Source organism: Strongylocentrotus purpuratus, unplaced genomic scaffold, assembly GCF_000002235.5.
Source record: "Strongylocentrotus purpuratus isolate Spur 01 unplaced genomic scaffold, Spur_5.0 spur5_scaffold_12, whole genome shotgun sequence".
NCBI lineage: Eukaryota > Metazoa > Echinodermata > Echinoidea > Camarodonta > Strongylocentrotidae > Strongylocentrotus > Strongylocentrotus purpuratus.
Window position 1 is genome coordinate 6257595 of NW_022145597.1, and position 6524 is coordinate 6264118.

The following is a 6524-nucleotide window of genomic DNA, read 5'->3' on the forward strand; positions in this document are numbered from 1 at the left end:
TACCCCTCCCTGGAAGAGAAAACATCCTGTTCCTCCATGCCCCTCCTTAAAAGAGAAACATTTCTGTTCCTCCATGCCCTCCCTGAAAGAAAGAACATTCTGTTCCTCTATACTCCCTCCTTAGAGGAGAGAACAAACTGTTCCTCTACATCCCTCCCTAGAAGAGAGAACATTCTGTTCCTCTATATCCCTCCCTAGAAGAGAAAACATTCTGTTCCTCTATACCCCTCCTGGAAAAGAGAACATCCAGTTCTGCTTAACCCCTCCCTAGAAAATATAACATTTAGTTCCTCGATCTAACCCCTTCCCTAGAAGAGAGAACATTCTGTTCCTCCATGCCCTTCCCTAGAAGAGAGAACATTCTGTTCCTCCATACCCCTCCCTGGAAGGGAGAACATTCTGTTCCTGTATACCCCTCCCTAGATAAGAGAACATCCTGTTCCTCAATGCTCCTCCCTAGAAGAGAGAACCACCAAATACTCTACACCCCTTCCTGGAAGAGAGAACATTCGGTTCCTCTTTACCCCTCCCTGGAAGAGAGAACATTCTGTTCATCTATACCCCTCCCTGGAAGAGAAAACATACTGTTCCTCTATACCCCTCCCTAGATGAGAGAACATCCTGTTCCTCTGTACCCCTCCCTAGAAGAGAGAACATTCTATTCCTCTTTACTCCTCCCTAGATGAGAGAACATCCTGCCCCTCTTTAACCCTCCCTAGAAGAGAGAACAATCTGTTCTTCTATACCCCTCCCTGGAAGGGAGAACATTCTGTTCCTACATACCCCTCCCTAGATGAGAGAACATCCTGTTCCTCTTTACCCCTCCCTAGAAGAGAGAACATTCTATTCCTCTTTACTCCTCCCTAGATGAGAGAACATCCTGTTCCTCTTTAACCCTCCCTAGAAGAGAGAACATTCTGTTCTTCTATACCCCTCCCTGGAAGGGAGAACATTCTGTTCCTATATACCCCTCCCTAGATAAGAGAACATCCTGTTCCTCAATGCCCCTCCCTAAAAGAGAGAACCTCCAAATACTCTACACCCCTTCCTGGAAGAGAGAACATTCGGTTCCTCTTTACCCCTCCCTGGAAGAGAGAACATTCTATTCCTCTTTACCCCTCCCTGGAAGAGAAAATATCCTGTTCCTCTTTACCTCTTCCTAGAAGAGAGAACATTCTGTTCCTCTTTACCCGTTCCTAGAAGACAGAACATTCTGTTCCTCTTCCCTGGAAGAGAGAACAAAACTGTTCCGCAATACAATTTCGGCGATCCAACTTCACAGGTTTTCGCAACCTTCATGGAACCCCGAATATAACCTTGTAAACATTGTTAAAATTTACCGTTACTTTGTATATGTTAATTTTTATACTGCGAAATAAAATTGAATTGAATTGAAGTGAAGACCCCTCCATGGAGGAAAGAACATCACATTTTGCTAAATCCCCTCCCTAAAAAATATAACATTCAGTTCCTTGATTTAACCCCCATACTAGAAGAGGGAACATCCTGTTCCTCCATGCCCCTCCCTAGAAGAGAACATACTGTTCCTCCATGCCCCTCCCTAGGAGAGAGAACATTCTTTTCATATTTACGCCTCCAAGGAAGAGAGCATACTGTTCCTCTATACACCTCCCTAGAAGAGAGAACATCCTGTTCCTCTATATCCCTCCCTGGAAGAGAAAACATTCTGTTCCTCTATACCCCTCCTGGAAAAGAGAACATCCAGTTCTGCTTAACCCCTCCCTAGAAAATATAACATTTTGTTCCTACATACCCCTCCCTAGATGAGAGAACATTATGTTCCTCTATACTCCCTCCTTAGAGGAGAGAACAAACTGTTCCTCTACATCCCTCCCTAGAAGAGAGAACAAACTTTTCCTCTATACCCCTCCCTGGAAGAGAGAACATACTGTTCCTCTATACCCCTCCTGGAAAAGAGAACATCCAGTTCTGCTTAACCCCTCCCTAGAAAATATAACATTTAGTTCCTCGATCTAACCCCTTCCCTAGAAGAGAGAACATTCTGTTCCTCCATGCCCTTCCCTAGAAGAGAGAACATTCTGTTCCTCCATACCCCTCCCTGGAAGGGAGAACATTCTGTTCCTGTATACCCCTCCCTAGATAAGAGAACATCCTGTTCCTCAATGCTCCTCCCTAGAAGAGAGAACCACCAAATACTCTACACCCCTTCCTGGAAGAGAGAACATTCGGTTCCTCTTTACCCCTCCCTGGAAGAGAGAACATTCTGTTCCTCTATACCCCTCCCTGGAAGAGAAAACATTCTGTTCCTCTATACCCCTACCTAGGAGAGAGAACATTCTGTTCCTCTTCCCTGGAAGAGAGAACAAAACTGTTCCTCAATACAATTTCGGCGATCCAACTTCACAGGTTTTCGCAACCTTCATGGAACCCAGAATATAACCTTGTAAACATTGTTAAAATTTACCGTTACTTTGTATATTTTAATTTTTATACTGCGAAATAAAATTGAATTGAATTGAAGTGAAGACCCCTCCATGGAGGAAAGAACATCACATTTTGCTTCATCCCCTCCCTAAAAAATATAACATTCAGTTCCGTGATCTAACCCCCTTACTAGAAGAGGGAACATCCTGTTCCTCCATGCCCCTCCCTAGAAGAGAGAACATACTGTTCCTCCATGCCCCTCCCTAGAAGAGAGAACATACTGTTCATCTATACCCCTCCCTAAGAGAGAGAACATCCTAATCCGCAAAACCCGTCCCTTGAAGGGAGAACATTCTGTTCCGCGATACCCCTCCCTGGAAGAGAGAACAAACTTTTCCTCTATACCCCTCCCTGGAAGAGAAAACATCCTGTTCCTCCATGCCCCTCCTTAAAAGAGAAACATTTCTGTTCCTCCATGCCCTCCCTGAAAGAAAGAACATTCTGTTCCTCTATACTCCCTCCTTAGAGGAGAGAACAAACTGTTCCTCTACATCCCTCCCTAGAAGAGAGAACATTCTGTTCCTCTATATCCCTCCCTAGAAGAGAAAACATTCTGTTCCTCTATACCCCTCCTGGAAAAGAGAACATCCAGTTCTGCTTAACCCCTCCCTAGAAAATATAACATTTAGTTCCTCGATCTAACCCCTTCCCTAGAAGAGAGAACATTCTGTTCCTCCATGCCCTTCCCTAGAAGAGAGAACATTCTGTTCCTCCATACCCCTCCCTGGAAGGGAGAACATTCTGTTCCTGTATACCCCTCCCTAGATAAGAGAACATCCTGTTCCTCAATGCTCCTCCCTAGAAGAGAGAACCACCAAATACTCTACACCCCTTCCTGGAAGAGAGAACATTCGGTTCCTCTTTACCCCTCCCTGGAAGAGAGAACATTCTGTTCATCTATACCCCTCCCTGGAAGAGAAAACATACTGTTCCTCTATACCCCTCCCTAGATGAGAGAACATCCTGTTCCTCTGTACCCCTCCCTAGAAGAGAGAACATTCTATTCCTCTTTACTCCTCCCTAGATGAGAGAACATCCTGCCCCTCTTTAACCCTCCCTAGAAGAGAGAACAATCTGTTCTTCTATACCCCTCCCTGGAAGGGAGAACATTCTGTTCCTACATACCCCTCCCTAGATGAGAGAACATCCTGTTCCTCTTTACCCCTCCCTAGAAGAGAGAACATTCTATTCCTCTTTACTCCTCCCTAGATGAGAGAACATCCTGTTCCTCTTTAACCCTCCCTAGAAGAGAGAACATTCTGTTCTTCTATACCCCTCCCTGGAAGGGAGAACATTCTGTTCCTATATACCCCTCCCTAGATAAGAGAACATCCTGTTCCTCAATGCCCCTCCCTAAAAGAGAGAACCTCCAAATACTCTACACCCCTTCCTGGAAGAGAGAACATTCGGTTCCTCTTTACCCCTCCCTGGAAGAGAGAACATTCTATTCCTCTTTACCCCTCCCTGGAAGAGAAAATATCCTGTTCCTCTTTACCCCTTCCTAGAAGAGAGAACATTCTGTTCCTCTTTACCCGTTCCTAGAAGACAGAACATTCTGTTCCTCTTCCCTGGAAGAGAGAACAAAACTGTTCCGCAATACAATTTCGGCGATCCAACTTCACAGGTTTTCGCAACCTTCATGGAACCCCGAATATAACCTTGTAAACATTGTTAAAATTTACCGTTACTTTGTATATGTTAATTTTTATACTGCGAAATAAAATTGAATTGAATTGAAGTGAAGACCCCTCCATGGAGGAAAGAACATCACATTTTGCTAAATCCCCTCCCTAAAAAATATAACATTCAGTTCCTTGATTTAACCCCCATACTAGAAGAGGGAACATCCTGTTCCTCCATGCCCCTCCCTAGAAGAGAACATACTGTTCCTCCATGCCCCTCCCTAGGAGAGAGAACATTCTTTTCATATTTACGCCTCCAAGGAAGAGAGCATACTGTTCCTCTATACACCTCCCTAGAAGAGAGAACATCCTGTTCCTCTATATCCCTCCCTGGAAGAGAAAACATTCTGTTCCTCTATACCCCTCCTGGAAAAGAGAACATCCAGTTCTGCTTAACCCCTCCCTAGAAAATATAACATTTTGTTCCTACATACCCCTCCCTAGATGAGAGAACATTATGTTCCTCTATACTCCCTCCTTAGAGGAGAGAACAAACTGTTCCTCTACATCCCTCCCTAGAAGAGAGAACAAACTTTTCCTCTATACCCCTCCCTGGAAGAGAGAACATACTGTTCCTCTATACCCCTCCTGGAAAAGAGAACATCCAGTTCTGCTTAACCCCTCCCTAGAAAATATAACATTTAGTTCCTCGATCTAACCCCTTCCCTAGAAGAGAGAACATTCTGTTCCTCCATGCCCCTCCCTAGAAGAGAGAACATACTGTTCCTCTATACCCCTCTCTGTAAGAGAGATTTTTCTGTTCCTCTTTAACCCTCCCTGTAAGAGAGAACTTTCTGTTCCTCTACAGCCTTCCCTAGGAAGTCAACGTTCGGTTCCTATACACCCCTACCTAGAACAAAGAGCATACTGTTCCCTTTATAACCCTCCTTAGAAGAGAGCATACTGTACCTCTATACACCCCTACCTAGAAGAGAGAACATACTGTTCCTCCATGCCCCTCCCTAGAAGAGAGAACATACTGTTCCTCTATACCCCTCCCTAGGAGAAAGAACATCCTGTTCCGCAATACCTTTCCCTGGAAGAGAGAACATTCTGTTCTGCAATACCCCTCCCTGGAAGAGAGAACAAACTTTTCCTCTATACCCCTCCCTGGAAGAGAAAACATCCTGTTCCTCTATGACCCTCTCTGGAAGAGAGAACAAACTTTTCCTCTTTACCCCTCCCTGGAAGAGAAAACATCCTGTTCTTCTATACCCCTCCCTAGAAAAGAGAGAACATCCAGTTCTGCTTCACCCCTCCCTAGAAAAGATAACATTCAGTTCCTTGATCTAACCCCCTCCCTAGGAGAGAGAACATAATTTTCCTCCATGCCCCTCCCTGGAAGAGAGAACATACTGTTTCTTCATACCCCTCCCTAGAATAGAGAAGATTCTGTTTAGCTTTACCCCTCCTTAGAAGAGAGAACATCCCGTTAATTGAAAACCCTTCCCTAGAAGAAAGAAAAATCCTGTTCCTCTAGTCTATACACCTCCCTGTAAGAGAGAACATTCTGTTCTGCTTTACCCCCTACTTAAAAGAGGGAACATCAGGTTCCTGCATACCCCTCCCTAGAAGACAGAACATTCGGTTCTTTGATCTAACCCATCCCTTACACAGAGAACATTCTGTTCTGCTTTATTCCACACCCCCCCCCCCCCTAAAAGATAAAACATGTTGTCCTCATTCCCTGCCCTTTAAAGAGAGAACTTTCTCTTCCTCTTAAGCTCTCTCTAGAAGAGAGAGAATTCTGTTCTGCTCTACCCCTCCCTGGAAAAGAGAACATTCTGTACCACTTCACCCCTCCACAGTAGAGAAACATTCTGTTCCTCTATCTAACCCCCTTTCCTAGAAGAGAGAACATTCTGCTCCTCGATCTTACCCCCTCCCTAGAAGAGAGAACATTCTGCTCCTCGATCTTACCCCCTCCCTAGAAGAAGGAACATTCTGCTCCTCGATCTAAACCCCTCCCTAGAAGAGAGAACATTCTGCTCCTCGATCTGAACCCCTCCCTAGAAGAAAGAGCATTCTGCATATGCTCCTCGATCTAACCCCTCCCTTGAAGAGAGAATTACATTCTGTTCTGATTTACCCCTCTCTAGAAGAGAACATTCTGTCCCACTATACCCATCCCTCGAAGAGAAAACTTCTGCTCTGCCTCATAGCCCTCCCAAAAAGAGACATTATGTTCATCTATACCCTCCCCCTCCCCTTCTTTAGATTAATAAATATTTCAACACTTTGGATTAGATCAGAACTCGAGTCGAGTCTATTAGACAGATCAATATTTAATCACATGTAAATTGGATAAAAGCTTTCTTTATCAATGAGCAAAATCATGTGATCAATTCTTCTTCTTCCTGAAAAGTGTGCAGGCTT